Below are 20,200 nucleotides of genomic sequence, written 5' to 3'. Positions count from 1 at the left end.
AAAGGACACACAAAGAAAAACCCTACTAAAGTCTTTGTTGACTAGGAACCAGAGAACACCACCACTTGATACACAAGCTGTTAGGCACCAGCTCAGGAGCAGCTGTTTAGCTCACCAATGAGCCCTCCAAAGAGAGAGTGCTGCAGCCAGCCTCCTCTTCCCCACCACCCCACCCCATCACTGCCAGGCCCACCTAAACCATTAACTGGCGGAGCCACAGCTGGGCACCGAGCTGGAGAAAGGTTGGGCAAGAGCCCTTTCTCCAGCTCTAGACTTCACAGAAGGATGCTCCTGCCCTCAGGAGCTGGCAGAATTCAACTGCAGAGAGGGCAGGGAGGGGGAAGCGGGGAAGGTTTGCTCAGGAGCTGGAGACAAACCTTTGCTGTCAGTGGTCCTAACTATCACATACCAAACAGAGGGGGGAAGTACTCAAAATTAGTGTCCTGCACAAAACAAGCAGCTTAGTGGAGGGGTTTTTGTTTGATTGGTTGGGGATTTTTGGGGGTAGGAATCAAGTTGCCCAGGACTTATGCTTTGCTGATGTGTGCGTTAGCTAGAGCCTCCTCTGGGGTGTAATCACAGTCAACTTCACAATTCACTTGTCAAACTTGCAAAAATGCTTCCTTTTGTATGGAGGAGTAAACAGGTCAATATTCTGCCAAATTTTGCCCTTCCCCTGCCCTCACTGCTGACAATACCTACACACAGTACCAGGTAAGGCTCAAGAGGTACATGTCCAAGTTGAACTGACTTACCGCAAGTTAAGCAGAAAAATCAGCAAAAGCATCAGAGACTGGGACATTCTCTTGCTTCCAAGACAGGACAGATCATCCCTCTAGGAAAAGGGAGACAGGCAAGTGCTACTCAAACAATTAACTAATTAGCAAGCTAGTTCAGCAAATACCATCAATGTTTTGTGTGCAGAGAAAAAAAGACATGTTTTTTAATAGTTAATATATCATAGAATCACAGAATGGTTTGGGTTGGAAGGCACCTTAAAGATCATCTAGTTCCAACCCCCCTGCTGTGGGCAGAGACACCTTCCACCAGACCAGGTTGCTCAAAGCCCCATCCAACCTGACCTTGAACACTTCCAGGGATGGGGCATCCGCAACTTCTCTGGGCAACCTGTTCCAGTGCCTCACCACCCTCATAGTTAAGAACGTCTTCCTTACATCTAATCTAAATCTACCCTCTTTCAGTTTAAAGCCATTACCCCTTGGTCCTGTCACTACGTGCCCTTGTAAAGAGCCCCTCTCCAGCCTGCTTGTAGAGCCGCTGCAGGTACTGGAAGGCTGCTATAAGGTCTCCCCGGAGCCTTCTCTTCTCCAGGCTGAACAACCCCAACTCTCTCAGCCTGTCTTCATAGAAGAGGTGCTCCAGCCCTCTGATCATCTTCGTGGCCCTCCTCTGGACTCGCTCCAACAGGCCCACGTCCTTCTTAAGTTGGGGGCCCCAGAGCCGGACACAGTACTTCAGGTGGGGTCTCCCGAGAGCAGAGCAGAGGGGGAGAATCACCTCCCTCGACTGCTGGTCACGCTTCTTTTGATGCGGCCCAGGAGACGGTTGGCTTTCTGGGCTGCGAGCGCATGTTGCTGGGTCATGTTGAGCTTCTCATCAACCAACACCCCCAAGCCCTTCTCTGAAGGGAATGAGACACGGACTCCAGTGCTGATAGTAGGGGGGACCTTTATTTACCTGACAGCACTCTTACCTGACATCTGCAGGGTGCAAGGGGATTGTAAAAAAGCAGTCTTTCAAGTCTATAACTACTATGTCCCAATTTCGGGGTATCATGGTCAGTGAAGGTAATCCTGGCTGGAGTGACCCCATTTCTTCTATTACTTTATTTATTTGTCTCAAATCATGCAACAGTTGCCATTTTCTGCTTTTCTTTTTAATAATAAATACCGGAGAATTCCAGGGGCTGGTCGTAGGTGTGACGTGTCCCTGTTGGAGTTGCTCAGCGACTAACTCTTGAAGTACAGCGACCTTTTCTTTGGGGAGTGGCCATTAATCTACCCAAACGGGCGTCTCTTTTTTTTCCAAGTTAGTTTAATTTTCGGTCGCTCATCAATGGCCACTACCGAAAATTTTCGGGACAGTTCAGGGTAAAACCACCTTGTGCCATCACATCCCTTCCCAATAGACTCATGGGTAAATTTGTTACATATGGGCGTACAGTGAATGTGGATCCTTCTTGAGTTTTAATGGTAAGCAAATTAATACTTTGAAAAGTATGTGAAGTGCCACCAACACCAACTAAACCTTCCGTGGGTGTGGCCAGTGGCCAACTGCGTGGACAATCTTTCAAGGCTAGCACAGTAACATCCACCCCTGTGTCTATGAGAACCGGCAGTTGAACACAAGCAGGGCTTGTGTGAGGATTATACAGTGTCACGGTAAGCATAGGTCTAGTGGTACAAATCTGCGTAGCCCAAAAAATTGCAGGAGGTCCGGTTGATCCAAAACCTGCGTCACATCGGTCACAGTTTTCAGCCTATGGAACTACTGCCTTAAACAGGATGAGCTGGGCAATTCTAGTTTTTCCGGGTATAAACACTGGAGGAGAGGGGGTCCAGACCATAGCTTGAATCTGTCCAGTAAAATCAGCGTCAATAACCCCGGGCAAAACAAACAGACCCGTCAAGGTGGTACTAGATCTGCCCAACAAAAGTGCGCTATACCCTTGCCCTAAGGGTCCCTTTACATTCAGTGGAATCTTTTGAACATGGGATCCCCAAAGAGTAAAATCCGTTACCGTGGCGACATCCAGTCCAGCGCTTCCTCGGGTCCTGGCAGAGAGTGTATCCATGGTGACGATGTCTGTGGCGTTGTTGTCACGGCAGCCGATGGTAAACTTCTGGCCATCATTGCCTTTGGACGGAAGTCCGGTGTGGACTGCCCTTCCGGTCCGAGGGTCGATGGAACTTGTGTCATCATGCGTCCCCACCTCACGCTCCGCCTCCCGTTTCCCTGCCACGTTGGCAGAGGCTGTCCTTCCGTGTTGTATTTTGAACGACACTTGTTGGCCCAGTGCCAGCCCTTTCCGCAGTGTGGACATAAGGTAGGAGGATTAGAACCAGCGCTCCAGCCAATAGCTGACTCTCGCTGCGGGCAGTCAGCAGCTAGATGCCCTATGGTATGGCACCGATAGCAGCGCTTGTCTCCAATAACTCTCTGCCCTATTTTGAGGGCACTGGTAAACGCTCCAGCCAACGCAGCAGTGTGATGTTCAATAGATCCAACCCGATTGCTTGCTTCGATCATCTGTACTAACATAGAGTTAACAGGCATTGCTTACAATAACTTTTTACAGTCCGTATTTGCATTTTCCACTGCCAATTTCAGTATTAGGGCTTCCTTCGCCTCAGGATTCTCAATTTGTTTATCTAGCGCATCCCTCAGTCTATCAATGAATTGCATATATGGTTCTTGGAGCCCCTGTCGTATACTAGTAAACGATTGTTCTGGCTTTCCAACTTCGGGCAACCGCAGCATCGCCTGCAAAGCTAATGCCGCGGACTGTTGGAGAATATTGGGATCTAATCTAGCTTGCAATCGAGGATCCAGCAAAGGGTCGGTGCCCATCAACTGGAGATTTCCTGCCCTGGCAAGGGGATCGCCAGCTTGCCGCCCAAGATTACTCAGGGCTGCCACCTCGCAGGATTCTTTCCATTTTTGCTTCCAAAGCAGTCGCTGGGTTGGAGTTAAAATCATTGCAGCCACTTGCCGCGAGTCATACGGAGTTAGCAAATGTCCTGTCATAACATTCTCTAACAATGACTGAGTAAATGGCGCATTTAAACCGTACACAGTGACAGTCTTTCTCAATTCCTTAATTAGGTCCCACTGGAAGGGAGTCCACTCATTCAGTCTATTGTCTTGTACACGCACCGGAAACACAAAACCTGCATCTTCACCATCCTTCAGTGCCTCCCTACGGAATCACTCCCACTGATCTCGGGGGTCAAAAGCCTGTTCTGCTATTGCCGTGGGTTGTGCTTCTGATGCATGTATCGGATGCGGGGGGGGCGACATCGGCTTTGAGGGAGGGGAGTTCGGGGGGGGTGACTTCAAAACTACTTCCCCACTTGCTTCGCCCGAGCCTCTGTCTTTTTCCCCCAAGTCTATCAGAACGTCTTTTTCCTGTGGCTTGCTCGCGATCAGCTCACTATCACCTGCTTGTACCGCCTGAGCAACTGCATTCTGCACTTTCTTTTCTGCTTGCCATAATCGCAGGGTCTCAGTGACTAAACGCCACGTAGTCATAACTTCAGTAGCGGTGGTGTCCCCCCTGCGTGCTGCCTCCCAAATCTGCTCTCCCGCCTGTTCCCGTTTTCGCGTCATACCGCAGATACTGTAGAGGGAGTCCCTTGCTTTTGCAAAAACTTCAATAAGAACTTTATCTTATGGGAGTCATATTTCACTCCTCTTTTTTTCAGGAGTTGCATCAATAGCTTAACTATGGCCTCTTCCTCTGCTGATATATTCGCTCCCATGATCACTGATCACTGCCCAGCGTTCACCTGTTTCTTAAGGTGATGTCTCAGGATTAAAGCCGCAGTCCTGCCGCTGGCTTGATTCGTTCAGCTGGGGTTCCCTCCGAACACCACTTGCAGCGTTGCTTTCTCCGAATCACATCGGGGTCACCACTTGAAGGGAATGAGACATGGACTCCAGTGCTGATAGTAGGGGGGACCTTTATTTACCTGACAGCACTCTTGTTTATACTCATCCCGACCGGTCCACGCGAAGCACGCGCAATGCACGCGCTTATTCTAACCATCTAATTGGCTCTATAACTTTTATCATGCAATATTTCATTGGCTTATAGTTATCTTGTTGTTCCTTCTTCTGCATTCTTTTGCTCCTTCTTCTGCGTTTCTTGTTCTCCTTTTTTCCTCTGGGCCCCTCGCACATGATCTCAGTTCAGAGATGTGTTTATTAAATCAAGGTCATCAGTGTACTGGTCTCCTACACTTCTCCTCAGGGCTGCTCTCAATCCATTCTCCATCCAGCCTGTATTTATGCTTGGGATTGCCCCATATCAATGGAAGCTACTGGCTGGTTACAGCCGTGAGCTTCATACAGCGTCACATACTTATGGGTTTATCAGAATTAGTAGTTTCGGGTTCTTTCATCTCCTCCAAACACTTGGGAAAGCCATTTTTCACCAAAGTCTTTGGCAATTTTCTCCTAAGAATAAAAGCAACCACTGGCAATGACCAACAAGTAATCCAAGATTTGAGCAAGATTAAGCCAGCCATTTTCTGGCTACACAGAGCAAATTCTGGAGCTGGGCTGCACTTGGTTGTTTCTGTCCACAAGCAATGTTGCACACTTTTGCTAACACATACTTGTCACAAATAACACAGTCTCCTGACCAAAGGGCCCGCGCGCTCTCACACCTATAATATTAAGAAAACTGGCCAAAGACCACAGACTCGCAGATTTAGGTTTCAACTCCACCGACGGCAAAAAAAAGGAATAAACCATCCTCTCCTCTATGATATAGTCATCACACCAATACAGCAAGGAAAAAAACCCATACCCTCACGCCCACCCCAAATCAAACCAAGAAGCACTCATGCTTTTAGCCTCTAGGATTGCCATAAGCAATGGCATAAGAAAAACCAGAAGGGGGGGGGGAGGGGGGAGGGCCAGGGAGCAGCACAAAGGGTCAGAGAGAGTCAGAGATGAACAGGAAGGAGGACAGGGACCATGAGATACAGAATGAAACAAACCAGTGACAGTGAGCAAGACAAAGGGATAGAGACAGAAAGAGAAGGAGCTAGGAAGGCAGGGACACAGCGGCACATACAGGAGCAGAGCGGAAGAGAACACCAGGGAACAGGCCAGAGCAATTGTGGGGAAAAGAGAGAGAGATGCAAATCACAACAAAGAGATGGAAAAGGAAAAAACAGCGATTGGTGCAGGACAGAGACAAGGGGATGGGGGGGGGAGGGGGGGGGAAGAGGGAGAGGGAGCAGGACGCAAGAATAGAGAGGAGACATACAGGGAAGCAAAAAAAAAATTTGTTGCAGCGTGGAAAAGAGAAGGGGCCAGGGGAGAGGCAGGGGTGCACAAGAGGGGAGACAGGACCCCAAGGGCCCAGGACTCACCACAGCTCTCGGTCTCAGCGCTGCCGGAAGAATTTGCCAGTTCAGACACTTCTTTCTCCGTCCTTCCTCCCTTCTTCTTCTGTAACTCTGGTTGCTTGGCTGTCCTCCACCTAAGAAAATACATGAGTGTCTTACAGCTCTTATAAGACGAGACTTCCTAGACACATAGCCTCGCTCGCTCATGCACTACATGGCCATACCGCGCTTTTGGTTAAGCATACAGACCCTGTGGTGCACGCTGGTAGCCTGGCCTGCTGCAGACTATGAGGAGGGATCCTTTTTCACCCAGAGAGGCAGGCTCTCTCTTGCCTGCAGCGGGAGGCAGCTGCTGGCTGGCCGGCCTTCGATTTCTTCTTCTTTACCCTTCTCTGGCCTCTCCAGCTTCAGCTGCAGCAGCTCCTGTCCACAGCCACCAAGCGCTCCGCCCGTCCCTTTTCGCCCCCACGCCGCGAGTAGAGCGAGGTCAGGCAGAGACAACCCATGCAAGCCTGAGGCGGGTACCATCCCCGGCAGCCCCAGGGGAGGAAGGGACAACCGCGGCCTCAGCGCAGCCTCTGGGGGAGAGAAAGAAGCAGCAGCAGCCACCGTTATTACCACAGATCGCCCCTGGCTGAAGCCTCTCCTTCTGCAGGGGCTTCTGGAGACGCCGCCCCTTTACCACACGGCTGCTAACGGCACCCACATTAAAGGATAGTCCAGCGCATTCGAGGACCAGCTCACTGCCTTCCCAACAGGGCTTGGGGGCAGCCTGGAGCTACGGGACAGGTTTCAGGGGAGGTGCTGGAAGCTTGGAAGCTGCCCATCCCGCCACGCCCAGGCAGCCAGGAGACAGCCCTTCTCCACCGAAGGGGCTCGCTTGCCTCACCAGGGGCCCCAGCCCTCATCCGGCGCTGGGGACTCGGACCAGAGCACCGCCATGCTGCTCCCGGGCACAGCGAATGCAACGCCACCAAGAGCACGCCGGAGGGTCCATGGCCCCATAAAGCGGTGAGCACACTATAGTGCACAAGCGCGGCACTAGCGTGGCAGTCCCGACTGTTAATTTAATTTTTCTCACAATGTTACCCCACAAGTGTGATGTCGCTTACGAGGTGTGCGGGACGCCAATATACACACAGGGCAGAGGTATTTTTATTTCATGTCTGTGCAGAAATGGGTGCTAGGTGGTACCCCAAACCTCACAAGCCAGACACAGCCAGCAACCTGGCACAGGCATGGGCACACACCACCACCAAGCTGGTGCTGCCATGGGCAGATGCTGCCGCCAAGCTGGCACCGGCCTGGCAGACTTTAGTTTACAGCCCAAAGACGAGGCTGGCCTCTAAACAAGAAAACATGTGGAAGCATCCTTACAGGATGCCAGTCCAGTGGTGTCCGTGATAGCTCTCACAGCCTCCCATGTAATAGACAACTCCCCTGTCCGGGACCATGTTTTGCATGTCCCAGGCCCTCCCCGCACCCATGCTGAAAATCAAACAGAACCATTAAGGACTCTGCTTCATCACCTCAGCCTCCAAAAGAAGCTTCCTTCCTCTGCTAACGCTCGACACAGATAATCCCCATGCTGTTCCTTGAATGCAGGCTGGCCTTGGGTGCCTGTACTGCCAAAGGAAGAGAAAAAGATCGTGCTCTTGTCACGTGCTCCATCATCCTCTTGTTCTTCAAGAAAACAGAAGAAAGCTGCCATCCCCATTGCTACATAGGAGAAATTTGTGCGGGGGACGGCTGAGCCCATCCCCAGAAATGGAAAACTCTGCTATGACCCTGCTTTGCCTTTTGGCGACAGCGCCCGCCATCGGTGTGCCCCAAACAGGCGAGGTCCCGTTCAGGCTGGCATCCGCCACAAAGAGGAGAGGTCCCCTGCGGGCTGAACAGAGTCAACTGAACAGGGTCTTCAGAAGGACTTAGCCGTGCATTCAGTTTACAAGTAAATGCCACCCAAGCAATGGTAGGGGGCATTCTGGCATCTAAAGGAATTCAGGAGTTAATTTAGTATTTCCAATGGAACATTCCATAGGTTGTAAAAACAGCCTTAAAGTCTTTTTCCCTCTTGCACCAACAACGCTTCTTTTAGTTCTACTTAAGGGTCCCCTACAACTACTTACCACAGCATGTGTGGCTCCACTATCAATGAAAAATACAAAAATCTCTTCTTTCATTCCCCAGCTTGACTGGAACCAGAGGATCGTCTGGGGAAATTTTAATAGATTCCTCCGGCCCCCTTCAGTCCAACCCAATCTCCGTCACGACTCCAACGGCTGCTTCTGTCTCTCCTTCCCGATTACTCAGACGGCATGGACGATTTTTTTCCAACGGCCCTCTTGCTTACAATTTGCACGCCGATGCATTCCCAGGGGAATGTCATAACGATTTCTACTATTATTTCTACAGCCCCTTCCTCGCCCGCAAAATTCACCTCCTGTATTTTCTCTCCCTTTTTCCTGGTCTTCCCTCAAGGCAGCCAACAAAGAAGCTTGCAGCGTTACTCGTCCCCGCTTCTCCTTCTCTTCTATTTCCTCCCGATTATTACGTACCTTAGATGCCATTGAGAAGAACTGTGAGACTGTCACGCCATCCTCGCCCCCTACCTTTTGTCATCTCTTTCTTATATCTGCTGCTGCTTGACCAATAAACAGCGTGTTAAATAACTTTGAATTGCTATCATCTTCCGGATCCAGATCTGTCCGTTTTCGAGCTACTTCACACAATCTCTCATAGAAGGCTGACGGGGTTTCCTTATCCCCCTGCCTTACTTCAGATAGTTTAGATAAATTCTTAGGCTTTTGCACTCCATGTTGAATCCCATACAAAATTAACTTCTGATATTCCTTTACCCTCTCCAATCCCTCACACTTGTGTTTGGATCCCACTCCGGATCCTCTTTCGGGAGGTACATATCGGTATCGAGCAGATCATCCCGAGTGCTATCACACGGCATGTAGAGAATAACCAAGGGATCAAGCCCAGCCAGCATGGGTTCAGGAAAGGCAGGTCCTGCTTGACCAGCCTGATCTCCTTCTATGACAAGGTGACCCGCCTAGTGGATGAGGGAAAGGCTGTGGATGTTGTCTATCTAGACTTCAGTAAAGCCTTTGACACGGTCTCCCACAGCATTCTCCTGGAGAAACTGGCTGCTCATGGCTTGGACGGGTGTACTCTTCGCTGGGTAAAGAACTGGCTGGACGGCCGGGCCCAAAGAGTGGTGGTGAATGGAGTTTACTCCGGTCGGCGGCCGGTCACAAGCGGTGTTCCCCAGGGCTCGGCGTTGGGGCCAGTTCTGTTTGACACCTTTATCAATGATCTGGACGAAGGGATCGAGTGTACTCTCAGTAAGTTTGCAGACGACACCAAGTTGTGTGGGAGTGTTGATCTGCTGGAGGGTAGGCAGGCTCTGCAGAGGGACCTGGACAGGCTGGATCGATGGGCCGAGGTCAATTGTATGAGGTTTAACAAGGCCAAGTGCAAGGTCCTGCACTTGGGCCACAGCAACCCCATGCAACGCTATAGGCTTGGGGAAGAGTGGCTGGAAAGCTGCCTGGCAGAGAAGGACCTGGGGGTGTTTGTTGACAGCCGCCTGAATATGAGCCAGCAGTGTGCCCAGGCGGCCAAGAAAGCCAATGGCATCCTGGCTTGTATCAAAAATAGCGTGGCCAGCAGGACTAGGGAAGTGATCGTGCCCCTGTACTCGGCACTGGTGAGGCCGCACCTCGAATACTGTGTTCAGTTTTGGGCCCCCCGCTACAAGAGGGATATTGAGGTACTGGAGCGTGTGCAGAGAAGGGCAACGAAGCTGGTGAAGGGTCTGGAGCAGAAGTCTTATGAGGAGCGGCTGAGGGAGCTGGGACTGTTTAGCCTGGAGAAAAGGAGGCTGAGGGGAGACCTTATCGCTCTCTTCAACTACCTGAAAGGAGGTTGTAGAGAGGTGGGGGTCGGCCTCTTCTCCCAGGTAACAAGCGATAGGACAAGAGGAAATGGCCTCAAGTTGCGCCAGGGGAGGTTTAGACTGGATATTAGGAAATTTTTCTTCACCGAGAGGGTTATCAAGCATTGGAACAGGCTGCCCAGGGAAGTGGTTGAGTCGCCATCCCTGGAGGTATTTAAAGGACGTTTGGATGAGGTGCTTAGAGACATGGTGTAGTGGTGGTTTTGGCAGTGTTAGGTTTATGGTTGGACTCGATGATCTTGAAGGTCTTTTCCAACCTATATGATTCTGTGATTCTGTGATTCTGTATTAGGCACCCCCCCGCCTTGTTGGATCAGTCCCTCTCTAGCCTTCTCTAAAATTGTTCTCCTCTCCTCAGCGGTAAACAAATGTTCTAGGAGAGCCTGTACATCTCCCCAGTTAGGACTAGGAGTCGTGATTAACAGTACTATACGTTCCTTCCGGATTGTTTCGATAGGATCCGACTGCCTGTTTGCAGTTTAATAAATCAGAAGCAGTAAAAGGTACGTGTACGGATACCGGTGCTCCTTCAGGCCCTACAGCCTGTCTGAGGGGAGCTCAAACTATGGGTTTCTGTCCCCTTGTTCTTTTAGAGATAGCACTCACAACTCCATCACCACTTGAGCTATCAGATTTGGGCTGTTTGGGGGGAGCTACCAACAGCTGAATATCCTCTTCTGAATTTTCCCATTCAATACAACGTGGTTTTCCCTTTTTCTCTTTTAACACATATATTCCAATCTGATGTTTAGAATCCACTAAACCACCTTTCTTCCTAATATCCCAATCGCGCCTTAACGAAGAAAAACATATCCACAGAAGGCATTTCATCCCATTTTTCAGTTCCCCGACAACACAACATTAATTCCGATATAGTGTTATATTTCAAGGATCCAATTCTCGGGCCATTTTGCACCATCTTCCCATGGATATTGTGGCCACCGTTGATTACAATATCGTTTTAGCTGATTTTTAGTCATGGCATCTCCCCCAAATTTATTGCAATGCTTCAGGATGCATCCTAGAGGAGAGCAAAGGGGTGCCTCCTGGGAAGCAGCAGCACCCATCCCGGTACCGAAAAACCCAGTATTCCTATACAAACCAGAACGAGGGACGTCTCCCTTCGTTACTCAGAACGGGACAGCGTGGAGAAACAAACAGAACTATGCTACTGCCACCTGTCTTTCCTGGTGCGTCTTATGCAGAGCCCAGAACAGAACACAGGCTGCCTGCTTCCCGAGACATCTTGCCCCTACCCCCTTTTCTCCTATCCCCAAAAAACACCTCTTTTCAGGAGCATTGCACCGTTTTGTCACTTACCGCCCGACCGCAGGAGAGGAGCTGAAGGAGTCCCCAGTCAACCGGTCGGTGCGCGCTGGAGTCCGCTCAGGCCTCTTCTCCCCGTCGGACGCGGCAAGACGAACCGGGCGAGGCTGTCAGCTCGGTCCCATCTGGGGTGTCAAAACTGTTATCCCACAGGCGTGAGGTCGTTTACCCGGTGTGCGGGACGCCAATATACACACAGGGCAGAGGTGTTTTTATGGCATGTCTGCGCAGAGATGGGCGCTAGGTGGTAGCTCCACAAAGCTAGCACAAAGTTCGCTCCTACAAGTACAGTATTGATACAGTCTAGCTATGCATATATGCATAGGTAATTACACAAAGCAGTTTTCTATTGGTGTGCATTTCTCTTCTTTCAAGCTACTTCAAGCTACAGCGCTACTTTAACATGCTGCGCACGCTCAGAGGCGAGGGCTCTCTGCTTGGGCTGGTGTCTCCAGCTCGAGGGGTGTGACTTTTAGTATTATAAGGAGGATAGTTTGCGGGAGGGTGCTTCTTATCACACTCCTACTAGTTGTTTCGGACGGTTCCCAAAACATTTCAATTAGCTTACCTATTTCTTCAGGATGTGCTTCTCTCCCAAGGACAGTAATTCTTGTTTAGACGTTCCACTTTCCAGACTCAATCCTCCTTATCAGTTTTACGTAAGCCCTGACCTTCCACCAGCTCCTGGTAGACGACACCGTCAGACTACAACACGACCGTTCTTTTATGCCAGTCAGTGCGTTCAGAATTAGGAACAGAAAGAACAGGGCAAGCTAAACACCCACGCAAGCCTCATATCCCTAAGAAATGATTAAAAAAACCCAAACGACCCCCATTTTAGATTGCGTTGGCTTAGGGACTGCCTCCTTCAAGTGCCAGAGCGGACCGGTGGAATCAGTCACAGAATTCAGCTGCCTACCAGGAGACAGCCCTCGTCCTCGCAAGGCAAATTTTTCAAAACGTGGTGCTATTTTCCGATTTTATCAACTACAGCGGGCTTGCCCTACCAGCACGAGTTGAGGACATTTTCCTGTGGGTTCATTTGACACTACAGTAAGTTTTGAGCAGGTACAAGCAACCAAGCGCGAGATAGAAAGTCAGCTAAGATACCAGCTGCCGTACAAAATTCGTTCAAGATTGTGCCTGCGGGAACGGCACAAAGCCCACGATGACTGAACAAGTATGTCGGAGGCCCTACGGCAAACAGTGCCGACGTTTCGTGAAGCTCTTTTCCTGTCAAGAAAAGGACCTTTTATGCAGTACCTCTACTGGAATTCAGGCTGCTTCCTACACGTTCTGGCAAGTTAGCTTTCACAGAAACCCCCGAGAACTTCAACCACCAAGCAACATTTGTAATTCTTGCTCTCTACCTACGGGGAATTTCAGCGAATCAGAACACCACTTAAAGCAAAATTCTGGGTCTGTTTCACGCCAATCAAATAGCTAAGCCATGGACAGGGGTCTGTAGAAAGACAACGACTTTAAAAGGTAAAGATAGGAGAGTACTCACTTTTCTGACATTTCTTCCAGTCGTTCCATTGATTTAGCAGCCCAACCCAGCCGTCGAAATTCTGGTGCAACAGAGAGAGCAGTAGCACGTCCACGCCATTCTCCCCTAGCCACAGAGCCTTCCGCTTTGCCCATTCCTGCCAAGAGCCAGAGCATCGGCGCCGTAGCACCTTGGGAATAACGCACCTCCCATAGCTACACACCTTTACAAAAGAACCGAGCAGGGTGTAAACAAACATTGCAATGGTTGCGGTAAGGGCTCAAACAGGGATGCCTATGTTATCACTCTGAGATTCAACAACCACTAAAAATGTCATTTTGCTGCAGTATTACAGGAGTTCATTGACTAGTGTCAAAAATTTTGTTGAAAATTCATTGTTTGAAGCATGACTTCCAAATGCAAATGTTAAGTAATTCTCGTGAGCCTTTAACTGAGCGGAATGCAGGATCTGTCTAAAACAATGGTGGAATGGAGGGCTAGAAGCCCTAAACTAACTCACCATCCTGGCAACTATTGGAGACTTTTGGTGACTATGGGGGAACAGAGCTTGTGAAGCTTTGCCAGTCTGGCAATAGAAAGCTAAGGCCCCGCAAATATGGTATGTTTAACAAAAAAAGAAAGGGGGGGGGGTGGGGGGTGTTGTTTTGTAGTTCTTCTGCTTTCTACACAGAACCAAAGCAGTTTTAGTGCACTAATGAAAGTTCACACTTCCACACGGTACTCCTACAAACATCAGTCACTGCTAATAAGCAATGGATGTAGTGGGTACAGAGAAACCTTCTGTACAGCAAATGCTTTAAGCTTTTCTACAGTCAAGACTTTACTTCCCAGGTCCCTGCAAAGACCCTTACTCTGCCCTGCCCCAGCCACCCCGTTCTATTTGGAACGATTGCTGAAAAACACAAATACTCCACAGCAAATAAGCAACCGACCTCCAGACCCAGAGCTTTCCCTTAGAGGACAATGCCAAAGCCAAGCCCAGAATTTTTACTTGCTGATGACCGCCAGCGTGTGAGAGCAGAGCTGGATGCGAGGACTTCCCTCCCAGATGACAGAAACGCTCATGTGCACACATGCATGCGCAGTCCTGAGCTGCAGTTCCGGCTTTGGACCCTCCCAACGACCAAACGTCGGTACTGCAGCTGGGGAGCCGAGTATGCGCAGTGGTGCATTTTCCCGAGCTTGCTGCTGCCGCTGTGTGGACAAAAGTCGGTACTGCAGCTTGGAAGCTGCACATGGGCAGCGGTGCATTTTCAAGTGCTCGCTGCTGTCGCTCAGTGGAACAGGGTCAGTACTGCAGATGGGGATCCGTGCATGCGCGTTGGCGCATTTTCGCGAGCTCGCTGCTGCCTGTGTGTGGACAAAAGTCCGTACTGCAACCTACTAGCAGCGCATGCGCAGTGGTGCATTTGTGTTGTGCTCGCTGCTGCCGCCCGGAGACTAAAAGGCGGTACTGCAGCTGTGGAGCCGCGCATGCGCAATGGCGCTTTTTTGGTGCTCGCTCCTGCCACTCCATGGACAAAGGTCGGTACTTCAGTTGTGGCTCGGCGCTTGCGCAGTGGCGCATTTTCCCGTGCTCGCTACTGCCGCTCAGTGGAACAAGGTCAGTACTGCAGCTGGGGAGCCGCGCATGCGCGGTGCCGCGCTTTTTTTTGTGCTCGCTGCTGCTACCCCGTGGACAAGAGTCGGTACTGCAGCTGGGGAGAGCTCTGTCTGTCTTGTTGCCATTTAAAATTTCTTCATATACATCATCTTTTTATGCATTTTAAACTCCTTTTTTTAATTCATATATATGAGGTATTTTTCTATTTTATAAACCTATATATCTCTATTTACATTTTCTCATGTTCTAAAATCCTTTATATAATAGAGTAGACAGAGGGGTTTCTTTTAAAATCTTTTTACTTATTTATATATATATATAAGTTTTCAGTATATATAAAAATGTGAGATTTTTCTCTACTTCAATGCCTCACACCCATATTTACAGTTTTTAATTATTTAATCCCTCCCCCAAAAATTTTTAGGCATTTTGGGGCTGTCACCCCCCTTTGTCATCCCCCCACTCAACCTGCTCCTCTACCACATCATCGTCCCCCCCAGTGACACTGGGGTGCCCCAAATGACATCATCACTCCCCAGCCTTTCCCCTTCTTAGTCACACCCAAAAGACAAACAAAACAAGGGAAACTGCCCCAACTGCCAGCTCCTTACTTTAATCAAGCCATTTACATATGTACATGCCCCACCAAAAAAGGGGAGCTCCGCTAGAAAAATAAGGGGGGGCAGCCCCCCAGACGCTTGCAGCCCCCCCAGCCCCTGTCCCACAGCCTGGCAGCCGCCCCACAGCATAGAGGAGTGAGCCCGACGACGGTGCCACGTCTCTTGCTCAGCCTCTGCTCCGCCATGGTCCCGCTCCGTTCCCGCGCTGCGACGGGCTCCCCAGGGCAACAAATGGCCCCGGTCCCTCTCGGCCCTGGGCTCTCCCCACCAGACAGCCCTCGCTGCCGCACCTGGGGAGCACCCCCCGGAGACAGAGCCAGGAGCCTCCAGGCACAGGCCTGGCCCCTGACCCTCAGCATGCCTAACGACCCGCAGGGAAACCTGGCCGGGGGGATCTAGGGAGCACCGCCAGACGCTTACAGCAAGACTGCTGGCAAACAAAAGCCCCAAATTCCATTTCAGCACAGGAAAAAAACAGCACAACAGAAAGTACAGGCATTCAGCAAGAATAAGGGATAGGAGAGCAGTTGAGCTGAAGGAGGATTCTAGGGAAACAGCTCCGCTCGAGATACAGGGCATGCTTTAACAGCTACAGTGACTGCAACGCTTCAAATCGCTATTAAGACCAAGGGATAGGATTTTCAACACCTTCTTCACCTAAAAGTGAACGCTCTTGCTGCTCTTGGAAAATGTCTCATCCCTTCCTTCCAGCACTGCTGCAGGGAGACAACCCTGTGAGGCTGCAGGACAAGGTCGGACCCTCATCAGAACCTACGCTCACGGATCCACCACAACGGCTGCAGCCCTCGCGCTGCTGCTGCACGTCTCGCTTGCTCGGTCAAGAAAGCTGAAAGGGAAGTGTAAAACTTTAGAGAGTAACATGGAAAATAAAGAACAAATCTCAGTAATTCACTCTACACTAAAAAGGTGGGCGTATGTTTATATACATCCAACAACAACACTTACACGATAAAAGCATTTGAGTTTCCTTTTGCATTCATTTAATTTGCACAGCTGGGATACCATTAAATCATCTATCTCCAAAATGCACGGTTATAATGGGACTGGGGGGGGGTCATGTGCTGTGTAACTAGGAGGGACATCTGCCCAGCCGCGCTGCCCAAGAGAGACACTACTGAAGTGCCAGGGAAACGCACCACAGAAAGAGGCAGAAATAAAGTACTGCAGAGCACGCCATCAAAATATTGGGGAAAAACTTGCAACATTCAGTTGCCTCTCTCTTGAAACATGGAGAACAAATACCCAACTGCTGAAATACCCCTTGTAAGTTGTATGCCACAGCTATTGGGCAGTTACAGCTTAAACAGTGCCAATCACTTTGTAAATGACACAATTTTAGCTTCTGTTTAAAGTTTCAGTTATGATAGCAAAGTCAGTGAGATAAGAGATCCCCCAGATGGTTTCACCGGGGGGGGGGCGGAAATCAAATCCCCAGTGCTGCAACGCATCAGGCTACCAAAAGGGACTGGCAGATTTGCTAATGCTTTTGGCTGTACTGAAGCATGCAGAGGAACGCCTTTTTATCATATCTCGGCTGTTACAACTGAGAACCAAAGACCAGCAATGTCATCAACTTTTGGAAGACGTGCTGGGCTTGGGTCCTTGGAAGGAAATTGACTCTTTTTTTTTTTTTAAAAAGAGAGTGACAAGTCTTGTTGCTGATGACTTCTACTGGAACGTACAGCCGCTCCGATGGGAAGTTCACCAAACGCAACTTCTTTGAATGAGAAGGATTTCCAGTCAGGAAAATCTCTTTCCAACTGAAGTCAAAAATTACACACTGTAGCTTCCGGAAAAAGGACCCTATTGAAGCAGTAACTCACCAAAACCACATCAGGACTCACTGGCGGTACTTACAAGGCTGCTAACGCTTCTTGGGAAAGTCTGGAAAACACGCAGAAGCGATGCCCATTTCTCCCGTTTTGTCCACGTCTCTTCTTTGACCTTGATGGTTTTTAGTACGGATGCTAGGATCGCAGTAAGGTTTTTCAAGCACTGCTAGAAGATATTTTAAAAACTTACTGACTGAAAAAGCAGAAAGCTTTTACCATGAAAACAAAGGCTCTTCCTTCTGAATAGCTGAACTCTTCCCAACAGTTTCTTTCCTCTTGTAGTACAAAATTATTTTCACAGTATCATTTAATAGTAAGCACACAGAAACAGAAGATTACACTTTGAGGAAGAGAAAAGAAACGGACGGAAGTCAGCTTGGCATAGGCATGCTCCAGAACACGCCTTATTGCTATTTGTAGTATTTGTGTTGAAATACTTCATAGAAAAACTGTAGAAGCAGAGTTGGCACATTCTTCATGTTACCTTTAAAGTCCACGCTACGAGTACCTTAGGAAAAACGCAGGCACACATCGTAGGCTTACCGTGTACTTGCAGACCACTACGGAGCCTTTCCATCCATCTTGTCCTTTCGTGGCAGAAGAAAGGGCGACCACGGCAAAATGGTGGCAGCTGACGTTCTGCTGAGAGAGGAGAAAAAACCTTTAGCATAACGCTGGGTAGGAATCTAAAGCTTCCTTTTTTTGTGAAGCTTGGTGAAGACTACAACTGAGTGGAGGATAAAGTGTTTTGCATCATCTTTGCTACAGTTGATGACACAGGCTGCTAGAGCTTTTGCAGTTTTTAGACACCCGTGCCTTTTTTGGACTCATGGGCACCTTTAGTTTCACTAGAACCCCTTTCATAGATACACGCAGGTGACACACACATATACCTACATACAGTTTCCGAAGCCTACGTACAGTCAAGACTTCCTCACCCCATACGTCCCAAGGTGAGCATTTTTGTTAAACAGCACAGCAACCCATCTGTCCCTGTGAACTGCCTCCTTGCAAAACAGGAATGATTTTTTGCAGGCCGTTTCTCCAAATGGTCAAGTCCTTCTCACACTGCAGTTGTGCCACCAAACCTGCCTAGGGTCCCTCCCAGCTTTTGACTGTCCTGACATTTCACAGCCACGCGCTCTAGTCCATCTTCCAACAGCAAAAAGACGGCACGCCCTCAGACCCAGAGCACAGCCCTCCCGACGGCCACACACCCCTTGCTGTTTCGATGAGGAGCCACTGACCATCCCTGCGAGCACAGCTGCACGCGCAACATCAGTTCCACCTACCCTGATTTCAGTGGATGTAGCTTCTGAAGCTTTACACTGAAAACCTTATCTTGACACTTCGCCACAGTAGAAGGGATCCGTAACTAGAACCCCACAAAAACCTAGAAACACCACTTGCAATCCCACAGCAGCGACAGCTTCAGAACTATTTAGACCAGGAACCAGGGAGAAAAATAAAACCGCTTCATCGCACGCATGGGAAAGCAGCAGAGAAAAGGGTCAGCGTTCATAGCCCTCACGGAAAACAGGCATTCCCCTTCCCTTCCTAAAGCCCTCTGTTGGGTCTAAATACCGCAGCACTACCGTGGCACTATCGAGAGCAGGGAACAACAGCCCTGCCGCTGGACATTTACATAGCAGCATGCATAAACAGAGGGACACGTTTTGCCACGCACAACCCTGAACTTCCTGAAAATTCACGTTGACCAAAAATAGCCACTTGGAACATACCACCCAACAACATTTGGCAATAAAACTTCAACGTGTTTCACCCACGCAAATTGTTTGGTAACTTGCTATTTGCTTCCCATTGTTGTTCTTCCTTCGGAAATTCCACTTGCGGCCAAGTTATTCACTACTGCTTCAAGCATTTACCTTCCTGGGATTACCAGCACATCAACACAGGCAAGTAACTTAACTGCTCTTCTACAATTGTCCAAATTACAATTACAGCCATGAAAGAGGAGTGAAAGAGAAGAAAAGGAGAGCTCAGGCAGCAAGAGAGCTCTGCAGGCTGCCACCACTCAGCATTGCACTCTTTTTAAAAACACACACACGCGCCCCCCACAAAAAAACAGACCAAAAACCCCATGACCTTGTACCTTTTTTCTTTCAGAGCTCATCCCTGTCTCAGCACGCTGTCTTGTCAAAGCGTGAAGTGCAGACGATCTGTAGCCCAATGACATTTGCGTGTGATGAATACACGTTCAGAAGGACTCCAGATCTGTAAGACAGGTGCCATTTTTGTGGTTTTAATAAACATCACTCAAGTTTACTGACTGACACGTTTCAGAGGAAACTAATTGTTGTGGTTTAGCCCCAGTCGGCAATTAAGTACCACCCAGCAGCTCGCTCACCCTCCCCCCCCCCGGTGGGATGGGGGAAAGAATCCAAGGAGCAAAAGTCAGAAAACTCGTGGCCTGAGATAAGAAGAGTTTAAGCATTGGAACAAAACAAGAAGAAGAATGAATTCTCATGAGAAGGAAAACAACAAGAGAGCAAGAGAGGAACAAAACCCAGGAAAAAACAAGCGATACAACCCCTCACCACCCGCCGACCGATGCCCAGCCAGTCCCCCCAGCAGCGATCCCTATCCCCCGGCCAACTCCCCCCCCCCAGTTTCTATGCTGAGCATGACACCAGATGGGATGGAATAGCCCTTGGGCCAGTTTCCATCAACGCTTTTGGCTGTGTCCCCTCCCAGTTTCTCGTGCGCCCGGCAGAGCAGGGGAAGCTCAAAAGTCCTTGACCAGTGTAAGCATTTCTTAGCAACAACTAGAACATCAGCGTGTTATCAACATTATTCTCATCCTAAAATCCAAAACACAGCACTATACCAGCTACTAGGAAGAAAATTAACTCTATCCCAGACGAAACCAGGACACTAATTCACTTTTAAATGTAGCATCTCCTTGGGGGAAAAAAAATGTGTTAGAGACAGAAAGAAAAAAAAATGACGACTCAGGGCTCCCCACCACCATGGAGCAGTGGGGAATTAACGCAAGTGAAGACAAAGAGCAGCAACACTGTCATTCTGATCATGGGCTCCAGAGACTCTCCGAGTCTACACCTCAAGCCTAGGAATGACTAGTCCTTTTTTGGAAGGACAAACTTTTTTTTTTGTACGTAAAACTCCTAGACTGAAGGCTCCACTGAACAGAATGCGGATTGACGCACAGCACAGCGTGCCATCAACACTCGTATGAAAA

General features: G+C 49.3%; 1 long non-coding RNA gene across 3 annotated transcripts; it reads right to left on the bottom strand.

Moving 5' to 3' along the window:
- Window positions 1-7,530: 7,530 nt before the first annotated feature.
- LOC142404119 (uncharacterized) lies at window positions 7,531-13,966 on the bottom strand. Of its 3 annotated transcripts, none has more exons than XR_012773730.1 (6): window positions 13,896-13,966; window positions 12,905-13,106; window positions 12,505-12,627; window positions 11,963-12,115; window positions 11,389-11,519; window positions 7,531-7,589 (listed from the first exon to the last, which is right to left on the bottom strand). It is a non-coding gene; the product is annotated as an uncharacterized LOC142404119 (long non-coding RNA). The 3 variants fall into 3 exon arrangements; XR_012773728.1 differs by lacking the exon at window positions 7,531-7,589 and adding an exon at window positions 7,601-7,726; XR_012773729.1 differs by lacking the exon at window positions 7,531-7,589 and adding an exon at window positions 7,706-7,721.
- Window positions 13,967-20,200: the final 6,234 nt, after the last annotated feature.

This window comes from Mycteria americana, unplaced genomic scaffold, assembly GCF_035582795.1.
Source record: "Mycteria americana isolate JAX WOST 10 ecotype Jacksonville Zoo and Gardens unplaced genomic scaffold, USCA_MyAme_1.0 Scaffold_74, whole genome shotgun sequence".
In the NCBI taxonomy this organism is placed as follows: Eukaryota; Metazoa; Chordata; class Aves; order Ciconiiformes; family Ciconiidae; genus Mycteria; species Mycteria americana.
The sequence above is the reverse complement of the archived record's forward strand: the minus strand, read 5'-3'. Positions and strand labels throughout refer to the sequence as shown.